Here is a 17,700-nt window from a genome sequence, read left to right on the forward strand (position 1 = left end):
GCTCACTGGGGCTGAGAGTGTGGACAGACAGTGAGGATGGAGCCCCAGGAACCCCAACATGCGGGTCTGAGCAGAAGTAAGGAAACTGGGAGGGGGTGGCTGAGGAGTTAGAGGAGAACCAGGAGTGTAGGCAGCAGAGGGGCCCAGAAACAAGGATTGAGGAAGGAGGGAACATTCATCATAACTTATTCAGCCCCTTGCAGGGGCAGAAGGCCAAAGTGCACCTCGCACAGATGAGAAGAGAGGCAAAGAGGTAGAGCAGCCCCATCGCCACACCGCTCAGACGCCTGTGGCTTAGAAAACCCCTGCAGCCTTCACACTGTGTCTGTGATTCAGCTGCCCCTGCTGCCGTTGACAAGCACACAGGAAACTAAAATCCGGGCTGCTGCCTTCCACTTGCGTCCACGCTTCTAACCCCAGAGGCGGGCCGTTCGGTGTAGCCTCCAGACTAGCCCCCGCATTTAACAACCAGGTGATTCTAATTGCAAAATTAGTTGAAAGCTCTGCGTTCCTGGGGTTCGTTCAATGGTTAGACTCAAAGCTTCCGATGCCAGGATTGGGATGTTAGACTACTCCACCCTCTCTTTTGTTGGGAACATGTTTTCTGGGTGAACCGGTGCATCTAGCATGGACTCTGGCTCAAGGATGTTGAAAAGCATGGGGTCTATACCTGGGAAGGCCACCTGATCCCTCCCGGAATGTCCTGTGTGGAGCAACATGGGGTGTGTGTGGGAAGTAAGCCTCCCAGCACACTCAGCCCTGCCAGCCTGCGCTCCCAAGCGCCCTCGCACCCCCGAGGGGAGCCATGAGCCCCTCCAGGCAGCAGGGCATGTGTGTGGGCCCCGGCTGTCACAAAGACCCGGGGTCACCTCCTCCAGGCTTCCCCATTGGCCCCTGGCCTCCTCACTGCACTCTCCGGGGCTCAGCTGCCACGTGATCCACTGCATGAGGACCAGCTTTTCCAGCCACGAACACCAATGGTGCTGCTGCCTCCACATGGGCTGGTGCTGCTGGTAGACCCATCAGCCAGGAAGGAAGCAGGCCAGGCACGGTGGTTGCTTGAGCCCAGGAGACTGAGACCGGCCTGAGCAAGATAGCAAGACCCCGTCTCTACAAAAAAATACAAAAAGTAGCCAGGCATGGTGGCGCACACCTGTGGTTTTAGCTACTCGGGAGGCTGAGGTGGGAGGATCCCTTGAGCCCAGGAGGTCAAGCATGCAGTGAGGTAGGGTTGTGCCACTGCACTCCAGCCTGGGCAACAGAGCAAGACCCTGTCCCCCCCCCGCCCCCACCAAAAAAAGAAAAAAAAAATAGCAGCCTGGGGCTAGAACTTCGAGGATGAAGAAGGGGAACAGGGTCTGGATGAAGAGACGTTGCCAGACTTCCTCAGAGCTGTACCAGGACAAGCAGTCACCTCTCCAGCCTCCCTAGTCAGGGAGACTGCCTGCTGGGGACACCCACCCCCAGGCCATAGGGCCCTCTTACAGCACCCTGATATAGCTGCTCAGGCTCGATGAAGTAGCACAGAATTTTTACAAAATGCACAGGACGTCATTTAAAAGGTTGCCCCGAGAAGAAGTCCTGTTGTTCCCTGACCCTGGGACCGTTTTCCTCAGCTGGGCTGCCATAGCAAAGTCCCACAGACAGAGGGTCAAAGAACAGAGATTTTTTTTTTAATGGTGAAAAGCTTTAATAACAGACAATGTGATTTCATAGGCAACCAATCAGCAGATTAACGAATCATTTAACTTTCTTTATATAAAACCAATATTCCACTCAAGAAAGATGAACCAAAATGGATCCTTTTACACTCACCAACATAACTAAGTACAAATGAAGTCCATGATGTACCCCATTAGCATGCTACATGTGTGTCAGGAAAACAAGCCCTCCCCCGCCCCAAGCCCTGGCCCCCTGGCAAACAGATAAATGATGTGCACTGCGTGATGATACCATTAGGTGAGAACTTTGGTTCATGCAGTCAGCTGCCATAGAGGTTGCACCCAAAACCCACGACCCTAGCACGCAACGTCAGTCAGTGGTGGTGGTTCATGGTGTCAGCTGTGTTCCTTCCACACCAGGTGAATACTGTGGTCAGGAATACTGGTGGCAAAGACCAAGCCCGTGTCATTGTGCCCATCTGCTCCATTCAGCCAGGATGCTTCGCCTGCCAGGAAGCTTGAGCCCCTCTTTGATTTCTTCTACTCTGGAAGAGGCCGGTGACTAATCAGGCTCTGGGTCTACAAGTCCATGATGTGCAGGTGGCAGCTGCCAAACAGTAGGGCAACAATATTTCCAAAGCCAAGCAAGGCCAAGTTTGCTATCTCAGGAGTCTTGATGACCCTGAGAACATCATAACTGTTGGCAAAGTCCCGCTGGTAGAGACCGAGTGCTGAGCTACAGACCGTGTATTTGCCATCAACATGAAGTCTTGGCTGCAGGTGGATACTTCTGTCCTCAGAGACAAGACAATGTCTTTAAGCACTTGCAGTTGACTTCTGTCCCAACTGGCCAAATCTTAAGCTCATATTTGTCTGCACTTAAGAGGAGGTATTCTTCAGGGCTGTGTGCAAGAGAGACTGGACTTTGCACTTCTGCAGAACTACCTTGGTGACCCATGCCATGTGCCTAGTGAGTGAGCTCAGACATGCCCCAGTAGATAAAGTCCGTCCTTTCACAGTGAAGTCCACAGAGCCACTCACCAAGATATCATCGTAGTCCACACTAAACACTGCCCATGTGTGCCCGCGGAAGTGCTGGATCCTGGCTCTGGAACTGCATTCCCAGCAAGCCACAATGTCGTCAAAGGAGCCTGTCACAAGCTTCTGTTCACTGAACTTCACCACTGCACAAGTGTGGGTCTGGATGCCACAAGCGCACTGCCCTGTGGTCACATCCCACAGCTTTGCAGACCCTGTGGCTGTTTTCCTCAGCTGGTCTGCCGTAACAAAGCCCCACAGACAGAAGGTTAAAGAACAGAGATTTGTCTTCCCACAGCTCTGGAGGCTGGGCGTCTGAGATCAGGGTGCCAGCGTGGTGGGTTCTGGGGCGGGCCTCTCCCTGGCTTGCAGACCATCCTCTTCTCCTTGCGTCCTCATGTGGCCTTTTCTTGGTGTGTGCAGGAGGAGGGAGAGTCCTTTTGTCCTCTGCTTATGAGGCCACCAGTCCTATCAGATTCGGGCTCCACCCTCGTGACCTCATGTAACCTCATCCCCTGTTACAGCTCTGCTCTCACAGCACTCACATTGCCAGTAGGGCTTCCGCGTAAGAATTTGGGGACACGACTCCCTCCGTAGTCCTCTGACTGGGCCTGAGGCATCCGGGGGAAAGAGCAAAGGGCACCCAGTAAGACTGTAGGGGGTGGTTCGGTGCACCCTCAGGGCTACGGAGACCAGGTCTAAATCTTGGCCCAGTTACTTTTTATCAAGGTGATCTTGAGCAAGTCTCTGTACCTTTATTTAGCCTCAGTGTCCACGTCTTTTTTTTTTTTTTTTTTGAGACAGAGTCTCGCTCTGTCGCCCAGGCTGGAGTGCAGTGATGCAACCTCCGCCTCCCGGGTTCAAGTGATTCTCCTGCCTCAGCTTCCTGAGTAGCTGGGATTACAGGTGCCCGCCACCATGCCTGGCTAATTTTTGTATTTTTAGTAGAGACAGGGTTTCACCATATTGGCCAGGCTGGTCTCCAACCCCTGACCTCGTGATCCGCCCACCTCACTCTCCCAAAGTGCTGGGATTACAGGTGTGAGCCACCACGCCCTGCCATCAGTGTCCACATCTTTAGTGGAAAACTTGATATGGCAAATTCTAGTGTTTTAAAATTTCAATTCAATGTTTCTTTCTTTTTTTTTTTTTTTTTGAGAGGGAGTCTCCCTCTGTCCCCCAGGCTGGAGTGCAGTGGCACGATCTCGGCTCACTGCAAGCTCTGCCTCCCAGGTTCACGCCATTCTCCTAAGTAGCTGGGATTACAGGCGCCCACCACCACACCCAGCTAATTTTTTTGTGTGTATTTTTTTAGTAGAGGTAGGGTTTCACCATGTTAGCCAGGATGGTCTCGATCTCCTGACCTCGTGATCCACGCGTGTCGGCCTCCCAAAGTGCTGGGATTATAGGCGTGAGCCACCGCGCCCAGCCTCAATTCAATGTTTCTAATCCTAGTGTCTAGGCTTTTGTATATTTCTCATAAGAGGCTGGTTAGGAATAGAGTGGTAATACAATCATTACAGTAGGCGATGAGAGCTCTCATATATATCTCTCTCCTTAATTCTCACAATGCCACGCTGAAGTAGGTGTTAGTATTACCCCATATTGCAGATGAGGAAACCGAAGGGTGGAGAAGCACAGAGAGGTAAGGAACCAGACTGCACAGAGTGCAAACATCCAACAACATGGTAGGGTAGTGGAGCCGCACCCGGCTGGTCCCTGAGTCCGGCTGTTGCTCACTAGGCTGTAAAGATGATATCGTGGATAGAGACTTTCTATCCATTTTCTCCCACTTGTTGTAGATGTCATCTGTACAGAAAAGGAAGGGAGAGAGTTACGGAGATTGCAGTTTGTGTATATTGAACCGTGTGTTTTTTTGTTCTAGGAGAATTCCAGTTCTGGAATTCCTCTGGAAACAGGTGTCTCTTACCCTGTGTATTAGTTTGCTACAATTGCCATAACAAAGTACCACAGACTGGGTGGCTTAAACAACAGACGTTTTTTGTCTTGCAATTCGGAACCTAGAAGTCCAACATCAGGTGTCAGCAGCATTGGTTCCCTCCGAGGGCTGGGAGGGAAGGATGTGTCCCAGGCCCTTCTCCTTGGTGTGTAGATTGTTGTATTCTCCCTGTCTCCACATCATCTTCTGTGTCCAAAATTTCCTCTTTCTAAATTTTTTTTTAGAGACAAGGTCTATTTTACCAGGCTGGTCTTGAACTCCTGGCCTCAAGAGATCCTCCTGTCTAGGCATCCCAAAGTGTTGAGATTATAGGTACGAGCCACTGAACCCCACCCAAGGTTCCCTTTTTTTTTTTTGAGACAGAGACTTTCTGTGTTGCCCAGGCTGGAGTGCAATGGCACAATCTTGGCTCACTGCAACCTCTGCTTCCCGGATCCAAGCCATTCTCTTCATCAGCCTCCCAAGTAGCTGGGACTACAGGGGCATGCCACCACACCAGCCAATTTTTGTATTTTTAGTAGGGATAGGGTTTCACCATGTTGGCCAGGCTGGTCTCAAACTCCAGACCTCAAGTGATCCGCCCACCTCGGCCTCCCAAAGTGTTGGGATTACAGCCGTGAGCCACCGCGCCTGGCCCCAAAGTTCCTCTTCTTATAAGGACACCAGTCATATTGGATTAGGGTGCGCCCCAGTGACTTCTGTTAAACTTGACTATCTCTGTAAAGACCCTCTCTCTATATACAACCATATTCTGGGGAGGTTAGGACTTTAACATGAATGTTTTTCAGCATTGTTGGGGGGCACAATTCTGCCTGTAACACCACGTAAAGACGTTGCAGCTGTGTTCCCTCCCAAGGCTGCCAGGCCTTAGCTTGGAGACACCAATAACTGATCACAGGGGTTCTGAGGTGCGTGAAGGTCAGGGCAGGCATTGGGTGTGAACTCAGCCTACTCCAGTCCTGCTTGAGCCAAGCATTTCTCCTGGTGCACCCTGCAGCCATATAGAACAGCCCGAAGAAGCAGGGCCTGTTCCTCCCGACTGACTGCCAAATGCAAAGTACTGTAGCTATTGAAATGCAAAGTTCAATTGGAAACAGCTACTGCAAAATGCTGGTGGTTCACCGTGGGCCGGCTGTGGTTCACAGCTTATATGAGTGTGGCACACAGAAATGCATCAAGTGGGCCGGGCGTGGTGGTGCGTGCCTGTAATCCCAGCTACTTGGGAGGCTGAGGCAGGAGAATCACTTGAACCCAGAAGGCGGAGGTTGCAGTGAGCCAAGATCACATCACTGCACTCCAGCCTGGGTGATAGAGCGAGACTCTATCTCAAAACTAACAACAACAACAACAATGAAATGCATGAAGTGTAGGTTAATCTGGAATGCATAATAACATAAGTGTCTATCCCTAAATAACCCGTGGTACAGTTTTGCCTGTTTGTGACATTATATAAATGAAGAGGGAGCATTTTCTTTTTTCTTTTTTTTTTGAGAGGGAGTCTCACTCTGTCGCCCAGGCTGGAGTGCAGCGATGCAACCTCCGCTCACTGCAAGCTCCCCCTCCCGGGTTCATGCCGTTCTCCTGCCTCAGCCTACCCAGTAGCTGGGACTACGGGCGCCGCCACCACGCCCGGCTAATTTTTTGTATTTTTAGTAGAGACGGGGTTTCACCGTGTTAGCCAGGATGGTCTCGATCTCCTGACCTCCTGATCCGCCCGCCTCTGCCTCCCAAAGTGCTGGGATTACAGGCTTGAGCCACCGCGCCTGGCCGAGAAGGAGTATTTTCAAAAGGAAAATCATAAAGTAATTTGATCAAATCTGAATCTTATCCTAAGTAAAAGGCCCAAACAGCTTTCCAAAGGAATTGAATGCATCATATTGGGGTTTAGAATTCATCAGTTTTCATGATACAAGGCCATATGGTTTTTATTGCTTGTCATGGCATTGGCTTGAAGTTCAATATGAACACCAACTTTAGGGCTCACAGTTTTGATAATGGAGGAACTGCCTCTGTTTTGAAACAGAAATGTTTAAATGCACAGTGCACCAGAGACTGGTTTATAAAGGCTGTGTTTTATTTAAGCTGCCTTTCCACAGGGCAATGAGGGATTTCAAGCATGAAATATATTTGAGAAACTTCATTTTAAGGAACCCCTTAGTTAGGGGATATTGTTTTGTTTTTTAAACAGGAAGATCTTTAACCAGAACACAAATTTTCTTCAAAATTAGAGAAATCAAAGTGCTATATAACAAGGCCATAGAATAAACCTCAGAGAAGTCATCCCAGATATATAGTAAACATCTACTCAGAACATGGCTCAGAAAACTTTTTCTTTTTGACTTTTTTTGGGGCTTTTTTTTTTTTTGACAGGATTTCGCCGTGTCACCCAGGCTGGAGTGCAGTGGTGCAGTGGCCCAATCATGGCTCACTGCAGCTTCCACCTCCTAGGCTCAAGCAATCCTTCCACCTCAGCCTCCCAAAGTGCTGAGATTACAGGAACAAGCCACCATGCCTAGCCAAGAAAACTTTTTCCTAAAGCGACATGTGTAGGCTGAATAATACCCTTGCTTCTGTCCAAGTTCTAATTCCCAGAACCTGTGAATGCTGCCTTATATAGCAAAGGGGACTTTATAGATGTGATCAGATTAAAGTTGTGAGATCCTGAATTGTCATGTGGGCCCCATGTCATCGTGGCCCTTAGGAATAAGAGAAGGCGCCATGAAGATGGCAGCAGGGAGTGATGCAGAGATGCTAAATGTAGGCTTCGAAGATGCAGAAAGGGCGAAGGAATGCAGCTCTGACACCTGGGAAAGGCAAGAAAGCAGATCTCCCCGAGAACCTCTGGACGGGGGCAGTCCTGCTGACACCCTGATTTCCATCCCGTGAAACTGGTTTCAGACTGTGAGAGAATAAATTTGCACTGTTGTCATGAACTAAGTTTGTGGTAACTTGTTACAGCACCAATAGAAAACCAGTGAGTAAAAATTTTTGGCTTTGCCCCTCTGTCATAACTGTTGACCTCTCCCACTGTGGCACAGACACCATCACAGGCAATAGCCAGAGTCAGCCTCGTGGGCTCGGCCAGGGATGGAAGCCACTTGGCAGTTGTGTGACCAGGATTCTCATGATCAGCATCAGCTTAGCTCAGGATCCCCAATGACCGCAACCACTAAGCCTGAGACAGCGCTCTGGAGGGCCAGCTGGAGGCCACAGCAACACACACACAGACACACACAGCAAGAGAAAAAGCCTGGGAATGATGACACTACAGAGTTGTGGGTAAAAGACAGTCTTTTCAATCAACGAAGTGGGAAAATTGGGTGCCCCTATGAAAATAAAAGGAACTACACCCCTACCTCATTCCATACACCAAAATCAGTTCAGATGCATTATTTATCTAAATGGGAAGTGCAAACTGTATTAGTCTGTTCTCACACTGCTATAAAGAACTACCTGAGATTAGGTAATTTATGAAGAAAAAAGGTTTAATTGACTCACAATTCTACATGCTCTGCAGGAAACACGGTTGAGGAGACCTCAGGAAACTTAAAATCATGGCAGAAGGAGAAGGAGAAGGAGAAGCAGGCGTGTCTCCACATGGCCAGAGCAAGAGGAAGAGAGAGAAGGGGGACGTGCTACACATTTTTAAACAACCAGACCTGGTGAGAGCTCGCTCGCTATCATGAGAACAGCAACGGGGAAGTCTGCCCCCATGATCCAGTTACCTCCGACCCAGCCCCACCTCCAATACTCGGGATCACATTTCAACATGAGATTTGCATGGGGAACAGAGGCAAACCATATCACAAACCAATAAATAGGTCAAAGATTGTATGTGAGAGTATTTCCTGACCTTAGGGAAAGATATCTTAAACTGAACACACAAAAAAACTAATCATAAAAGAAAGGAACTACACATTTGACAACCTTAAAATTAAGAACTCTCTTACAGACAGCATAAGGATAAGGATGAAGTGTTGATAATGATCAAAGCTAGATGATAGGTTTATAAGAGTTCATAACACTATTTTTCTAGAAAACACAAGAGGAAAAGACACCATGAAGAGAGGGAAAAGGCAGGCTACCAAGTGAGAGAAGACATTTAAAACTCATATAACCAACAAAGCACTAGGCTACAGAACGCAGACTGAACTTCTACGAATCAATCATAAAAACAAAAATTACACATTAGAAAAGTGGGCAAAAGATATGAGCAGCCAGTTCACAAAAAAGGGTATCAAAATATCTATAACAATATGAAAAAATGTAGCCTTGTTAAAAATTAGGGAAATGTAGATTAAAACCACAATGAACTATCCAGCAGAAAGGCTAAAATTGAAAAGATTCAAAATTCCCTGGGTTAAGGGTGATGAAAAATAGGAACCCTCATGCACTGCCAGTAGGAGGGTAAATTGGTGCAATTTGCAAGAACACAGTCTTGAATTATTTACTAAAGTCAAACATACACATGCCCTAGGTCTCAGCAATTATATTTGTAGGTATATTCCCTGGAGAAATGAATGCACAGATACATGCATATGAACATTCAAGGTACTGTTATTTATTAGAGAAAAAAATGGAACAAATGAAAGGTACATTGTAGAATGAATAAATAACTTGTGGTATTCCATGCACTGAAATGGAATATTATATAGAAAAAGGAGTGAGCCAGAATGACACGTAATAGCACAGATTAATCGTCCATATAATTGAATACACATACTGTAATTCCATTTTTCATAGTATCCATAAGCAGGCAAAGTAAATCACTGTTTAGAGATGCACACTTCAGTAGTAAAAGCACAAAGAAATGCAAAGAAGGATCATGACTGGGAGGTAACTTGTGAGAGCACTTGTGGGTTGTGAGGGATTATGCAGGTGTTTTTTTAAATTTATTTATTTTTAATTTTATTTATTTATTTTTTGAGACGGAGTCTTGATCTGTTGCCCAGGCTGGAGTGCAGTGGTGCGATCTCAGCTCACTGCAAGCTCCGCCTCCCGGGTTCACACCATTCTCTTGCCTCAGCCTCCTGAGTAGCTGGGACTACAGGCGCCCACCACCACGCCCGGCTAATTTTTTGTATTTTTAGTAGAGACAGGGTTTCACCATGTTAGCCAGGATGGTCTCGATCTCCTGACCTCGTGATCCACCCGCCTCGGCCTCCCAAAGTGCTGGGATTACAGGCGTGAGCCACTGCGCCCGGCCTATGTGGGTGTTTTATTTACACTCTTCTGTTACACTGAACATTCATGGTCTTGCATTTTTTTTTATGTGTTACTTTTCACAATTTAAATATTTTAAAACATAAAAAAGTGTGACAATTAGAAAGCAAAAAGTAAGATGTGAGAACTAAATTGAAGTATCTTAGTAACTCAAATAAATGTAATTCTGCTAAATGTTTCAGTTTAAGAGACAAAAAAATTTCAAGTTTTTGTGAAACAAAATCTAGTTTAATGTTGCTTATGAGACTCCCCTAAAACATAAGGCTGCAAAGTTCTCACTATTGGACCCAAGTGATGGTTTGCGGGAAGACCCTACTCGAAAGGTGTCTTTATTTTACCTAATTCAGTGCTCCCCCAGTGCTAAAATTTAGGAATAAAAGTGGGGACATTATTACTGACCTTAGAGGAACAAAAATAGTTATAAGAAAATACTACAAACAATTGTATGCTAACAAATTAGATAACCTAAATGCAATGAACAAATTCCTGGGAACACACAAACTACCAATACTGACTCAAGAAGAAAATAGAAAATCTTAACAGACCTGGCCGGGCGCAGTGGCTCATGCCTGTAATCCCAGCACTCTGGGAGGCCGAGGCGGGCGGATCACGAGGTCAGGAGATCAAGACCATCCTGGCTAACATGGTGAAACCCCATCTCTACTAAAAATATAAAAAATTAGCCAGGCGTGGTGGTGGGCGCCTGTAGTCCCAGCTACTCGGGAGGCTGAGGCAGGAGAATGGCGTGAACCCGGGAGGCGGAGCTTGCAGTGAGCTAAGATCGCGCCACTGCACTCTAGCCTGGGTGACAGAGCAAGACTCTGTCTCAAACAAAAAAAAAAAGAAAATCCTAACAGACCTATATTGTTACCAGTAATCAAAAATCTCCCAGAAAGGAAAAATCTTTCTTTCACTGGGTGAGTTCTAGCAAACAGTTAACACCTATCCTTCTCAAACTCTTCAAAAAAAACAAAAACAAAAACAAAAAACAGAACAGAACAACAACAACAAAAGAAGAGAGAACACTTCCTCAACCATTCTATATATGAGGCCCACATTAACCTGGTACCAAGCCAGACAAAGATATACAAGTAAACTATAGACCACTATCACTTATGAATATAGATGCAAAAAATCATCAACACAATACTAGAAAACTGAATCCAGCATCATATAAAAAGGATTATGCACCACGAGCATGTGAGATTAATCTCAGAAATGCAAAGGTGGTTCAACGTATGAAAATCAATCACTGTAACTCACCACATTAGTAGGATGAAGGAAAAAAGCCACATGAGCATCTCAATCAATCTCAATCAATTCAGGAAAAGCATTTTTTAAAAATTGAACATACTTCTAGAATAAAAACACTCAGAAAACTAGGAATAAAAAAGGGACTCATTCAACACAGTAAAGGGAATTTATGAAAAACTCATGGCTAACATACTCAATGGTAAAAGATGAAAGCTTTCCCCCTAAAATCAGGAGCAACACAAGAATGCCCATTTTCACCACTGCTATTCAACATTGTACTAGAAGTTCTAGCCAGAGCAACTAGGCAAGAAAAAGAAATAAAAGACATGTATACTGGAAAAGAAGAAGTAAAACTCTGTTCAGAGATGACATGATCCTTTATTTGGAAAAATCACAAAGAATGTACAAAAAAACCCTACTATAGTTAATAAATTAATTCATCAAATTTGCAGTGTATGGGATCAATATATGAAAATAAGATATGTTTCTATACATCAGCAATAAGCTCAAAAGTAAATAAAAATTAAATTAAGTAAATTAAAGTAAATTAAGTAAATTAAGCTCAAAAGTAAATTAAAAACAAACTCCTTTCACAGCAGTATTCAAAAGAATAAAATACTTAGCAATAAATTTCACCAAGAAAGTGAGAGACTTGGGCACTAATAACTAGAAAGTAAGGCTGAAATAAATTAAAGAAAACTTAAAATAAATAGAAAGATACCCTGTGTTCATGGATTGGAAGATTTAATATTTTTCAGAAATGGCAAAGCCAATCCTCACATATATATGGAATTGCAAGAGGCCCTGACCAAAACAGTGTGGTATAGGCATAAGGATATCTAGATCAATGGAATAAAATTAGGAGTCCAAAAATATATTCTAACACATTTACAGTCAATTGATTTTCAAGGAAAGGATCAAAATCTACAGCCAACTGATTTTTGACAAGGGTGGTGAAACCATTTAATGTGGAAGAAAATGGTCTCTTAACAAACGGTGTTGGGATAACTGGATATACACGCAAAAATATGAATCTGGACTCTTTCCTCACATCATACACAAAATTTAATCAAAATGGTTCAAAGACTTCAACGTAAGATTTAAAACTATAAAACTCTTAGAATAAAACATAGTTGTAAATCATTATTCCCTTGGATTAGACAACAATTTCTTAGATATGGTATGAAAAGCACAAACACTCCAAGAAATAATAAATTGGAAACTTTTAATTAAACAAAGTAAATTAAAAACAAAATGTAAAACTTTTGCCATCGAAGAAAACTATCAAGAAACTAAAAAAGGAAACCAGAGAACAGTAGAAAATATTTTTAAACATTTGATACATTCTATACATCTGATAAGGGTCTAACATTTATAATTTGTACAGAACTCTTATACACACACACACACACACACACACACACACGGGGTGGGGGGGTGGAGAGAGAGAGAGAGGTTTGTTTTGAGGAATTGTGATTATGGAGGCTAGCCAGTCTGGCAGTCTGGAGCCCCAGGAAGAGTCAGTGTTGCAGTTCAAGTCCGAAGGCCATCTGCCGGCAGAATTCCTTCTTGCTCTGGTGAGGTCCATTTTTTTGTTCTATTCAGGCCTTCAACTGATTGGATGAGGCCCACCCACATTATGGAAGGCAATCTGCTTTACTCAAAGCCTGCTGTTTTAAATGTAAATATCATCCAAAAACACTGTCACAGACACATCTGAAATAATATTTAACTAAATATCAGTATTGTGGGCTAGACAAGTTGACACATAGAATTAATCATCAGAAGTCTGTGTCAACTTGACATGCATATGTATCTGCTTAAACCATATTTAATCTCCAAACCAAGAAAACTAAAGGTCATACTTCTGCCTAACATGATAAACCCCTGCATACAACTGAAAGTGCACTAATCCTTTCCCCAGAAGATGAAAAGTCTTTAGGTGATGTTTGCTCTTCTGCTTGATGTGCCATAACTTAAATACTATGATGTAAAGTTAACCATACTTAAATACTATGACATAAAGTCAAACACATTGTATGTTACATGATGAGGGATAAGAGAGGGAAAAAATATTTCCAAAACATATTCATAACCAAACAAGGAAAAAATACTCAAGTACAGTCCTCATTTCTATCACTGGTCATGTAGTCATAGGTAGTACTTATTACTATCTTCTTCCACTACCCATTCCGTATTCCTGTTGCCCTCAGCACATACTTCAGCTGGCTGTGGATCTTAACCTGGTGGGGCTACCCAAACTTTTATTCCTAAAAAGGCTTGGCCATGAGTAGTCCTACCTGATTGGTTGTTGTAGTTGTCCATTCTATAATCATAGGGCATTCACAGTGTTGGGGAACCACTACCTATATAATTTTCTATTTCTTTAGCTCTCACATTTAGATCTTTGATCCAAGTGGAGTTAATTTTTGTATATGATGTGAGGTAGGGGTCCAACTTCATTCTTTTGCATGTGGATACCAAGTTCGGTATATAGAAGGCCTTTATGGTATATACTTGGGCAGACACCAGAAGGAATGTGTGAAAAAAGCAATGTTGGTGGCCACCAGGCAGAGGGGACAGCAAGTGGAGATCCAGGCTCAGACAATGCCAAAAAATAATCAAGGAATAAATAAGGTGTTTCTGCTAGACCACAGTATAGGTATTTCTGAAAATTCTTCTGTTGTACTGCAGACAAAAAATAAACAGAGGTATTGGAATAATAGGATTGTAACAGACCATTCAAAACATAAGGAGGTTTGGAACCAGAACACTAATGAAAACCGCAATCCTAATGAAAAATAACAGCAAAGTTAAAAGGGCATAATAAATTGTTAAAAACATAAGTACATATGTGCATATCTATACATACATACTATAGTTAACTGAGAACTTAACCTTTTAAGAAAGATGAAAGTATGTTGGAGGGAAAGGATGTGATGAAGGGTTGATGCCACTGAGTTATGAAGACCCAACAGAAGTGTTTGTGAGAGAAGAAGGGGCCACACTAAGCTGAGAGAGACTGTGAGTCAAAACTACAACAGGCACAGCCCCATATTCTCAAGTTGTACTCTCTCAGCTGTGTTGTTTTGCCTGCATTCAGATCCTCTTACTTTGAGTGTAAAATATTAATATGCTGGGGGGAAAATCCCACACAAACCAAGACACTTTCCACATATCATCAAACTAATCCACAATACAGAAACATGTGCTGCAACAAAATATATTTTTTTCACAAACAATTTCAGAATAGAAGAAAAGAAAACATTTGACAATACCTTTCATGAGGCTAATACTTAGTACAAGAAATAAAATTTACAGGTCAAACTAAGGAATATGGATACAAAAATCCTAGTCCAATATTTGCAAACTGAAATATATAAAATGTCATAACCAAGTCTGGTTTGTCCCAGAAATGCACTTTAGCAGATTAATGACTTAGGAAATCTATTAATGTAATTCACTGCATTAACAGATTAAAGGAAAAACATGATTATCTAAATGGATGCAGAAAAAGCATATGATAACATCTAATATTCATTCATAATTTTAAATGTTTCATAATCTAAGGATCTTCTTTAAACTGATGAAGTTATCTACTAAAAGCCTACAGAAAATATTGCACTCCATGATGAATTATTTGAAGTATCTACTTCCTTTAAAATCAGAGCAAGACAATAATTCCAATTATCATTCCCTCTTGAGGGCACTAGTCAGTGCAAGAAAAAAAGATGTATAATGATTGATTTGGAAAATACTCAGTTTTCATCATTTGCATGTGATATGATTGCTTACTATGTCAGGGTTCTCCAGAGACACAGCGAATAGATAGGTAGGTAGGTAGATAGATAGATAGATAGATAGATAGATAGATAGGTAGATAGATAGATAGGATAGATAGATGTAACATACAGAGTTATGTAAGTACATAGATAGAGTTATTTATTTATTATATAGACAGATATATTATATATATTTATTAGAAGGAATTGGCTCATGCAGTTATGAAGAATGAAAGGTTCCAAGATCTACAAATGGCAAGTTAGAGACCCAGGAGAGCCATAGTGTAGTTTCAGTCTGAGTCCAAAGAGCCAAGAATCAGGAGAGCCCATGGTGTAAGTTCCAGTCCAGCCAGTAGCCTTGAGACCCATGCAAAGCTGATGTTTCAGTTTGAGTCCAAAGCCAGAAAAAACTGATGTCCCAGCTCAAGGCAGTCAAGGCAAGAGGAGTTCCTTCTTACTCAGGAAAAGGTCACCTTTTGTGTTCTGTTCAGAGCTTCAATTGATTGGATAAGACCCACTTACACTGCATTAAACCAATCTGCTTCACTCAGTCTACTGATTCAAATGTTAGCTCATCTGGAAATGCCTTCACAGACACACTCAGAATACTGTCTGGCCAAATGTCTGGGCACCCCATGGACCAGTCAAGTTGATACATAAAATTAACCATGATACCTACATAGAAAATAATATATAAATATAAGAGCAGTTCTAAAATCATTTGCCTTTTATACACCAGGCATAAAAAGTTAGAAAATGTAAACTTAAAAAAGATTCCATTTATAAGAGCTATGAAAATATATAGAATAACTAGGAATTATCTAAACAAAGGTGGGCAAAAATCTTTAAGGAGACTCTTAAGACACTTTATTTAAAGACTTAAAGAGGAACTAGATAAATTGGGTGGTTAAAATGTCCATGGATAGGAAGACTCAGTCATGTAAAGATTCTGCTGCTTTTCAAATTGATCTACAGATTCAATGTAGCCCCAAACTATATCCTAAAGGAGTTCACAGGGAAACATGCTGATTCTAAAATATATGTAGAAAATCAAAGGATTAAGATAATTAGGTGCCTCTTCAAGGATAAAACAAGATGATGTATCAAGATATATCACAAAGCTATATTAATTTATAAGCAATAATGGTGCAGATTTACACATATAGATGAACTGTATAGAATAGAGAGTCCTTGAAATAAGTTACAAATATATATAGAAAATTTATTAATGTAAATCCATATATATGGAAAACTGACATTTCAAATTATAGGGAAAAGGACAAATTATCAATGAAAGATTTTGAGTAATTTAGGTAACCATAATGAAAAAGAATGAAATTGGATCCCTGCCTCACACCATACATAAAATTAATTCTAGATGGATAAAGACAAATATCAGAAGAAAATTAAAAGATTGTTCAATGTATGAGAATATGTTCTTTGAACTAAGTATAGTGATTGTTAAATATGGTTAAAGAAACACTAAACATTCTAGCCCAAAAGGAAAAGAATTACTAAATTGCTTATAAAACTACAAACTTTTGTTCACCAAAATACACCATAAAGGGAATGAAAATTGTTGCCACGAACTGCCAGAAGACATTTGCAATGCAGGTAATTGACAAATAATCAATATGCATAATAGGTATAAGACATGAATCAGTGAGAAAGACACAAACAATGCAATGGAAACATTGTCAGAACACATCAGGGCACTTCACAAAAGAAGAAACTCAAACTGACTGTAAACATAGAAGTTCAACTTCCTTAACAATCAATAAAATTAAAATTAAAACATCAATGAGTTACCATTTAATTTTTTTATTCCACCTTATTGAATTGTGAAGAACTCTCATAAAACATTTTTACTGTAAATTGGTTTAATCACTTCATAGTTTGGCATTATATTGTCAAGTTGAAGATGCTGTGAAAGGAAAATAAATCTTGGGACCCCAAAATCACACAACTAAAGGGAAAAGTCAAGCTGGGAACTGTTTAGGGCAAACCTGCCTCCCATTCTATTCAAAGTTATCCTTCTGCTCACTGAGATAAATGCATATCCGATTGCCTCCTTTGGAGAGGCTAATCAGAAACAAAAAAGAATGCAGCCCTGCACAGTGGCTCACGCCTATAACCCCAGCACATTGGGAGGCTGAGGTGGGCAGACCACTTGAGGTCAGGAGTTCGAGACCAGCCTGGCAAACATGGCAAAACTCCATCTCTACTAAAAATACAAAAATTAGCTGAGTGTGATGGCAAACACCCGTAATCCCAGCTACTCAGGAGGCTGAGTCAGGAGAATTGCTTGAACCTAGGAGGCAGAGGTTGCAATGAGCAGAGATCATGCCACTACACTCTAGACTGGGCAACAGAGTGAGACTCCACCTCAAAACAAACAAACAAAAAAGAAACTGAAAAGAATGGAACCCTTTGTCTCTCACCTACCTATAACCCAGAAGCCCCCTCCCTGCTCGAGTTGTCCCATCTTTCTGGATGGAACCAATGTATAACTTACATATATTGATTGATGTCTCATGTATCCCTAAAATGTATAAAACATGTGCCCTGACCACCTCGGGCACATCTTGTCAGGACCTCCTGAGGCTGTGTCACAGGCACGCATCCTCAACCTTGACAAAATAAACTTTCTAAATTAACGGAGAACTGTCTCAGATGTTTGGGGTTCACAATGCATATACCCAAAGCCCTGAAATTCCACTTCTGCAAATGCCACCCCCCCAAAAAATTTCTCATTATATGGACACCAGGATTCAATGAGTGC

The 17,700-nt window shown here is 42.5% G+C and overlaps 1 pseudogene; it reads right to left on the reverse strand.

The window, feature by feature from the left end:
- Positions 1-2,057: 2,057 nt before the first annotated feature.
- LOC129036276 (F-box/WD repeat-containing protein 2-like) lies at positions 2,058-3,319 on the reverse strand (annotated as a pseudogene).
- Between the last annotated feature and the right edge of the window lie 14,381 nt (positions 3,320-17,700).

This window comes from Pongo pygmaeus, chromosome 4 (genome assembly GCF_028885625.2).
Source record: "Pongo pygmaeus isolate AG05252 chromosome 4, NHGRI_mPonPyg2-v2.0_pri, whole genome shotgun sequence".
Lineage (NCBI taxonomy): Eukaryota > Metazoa > Chordata > Mammalia > Primates > Hominidae > Pongo > Pongo pygmaeus.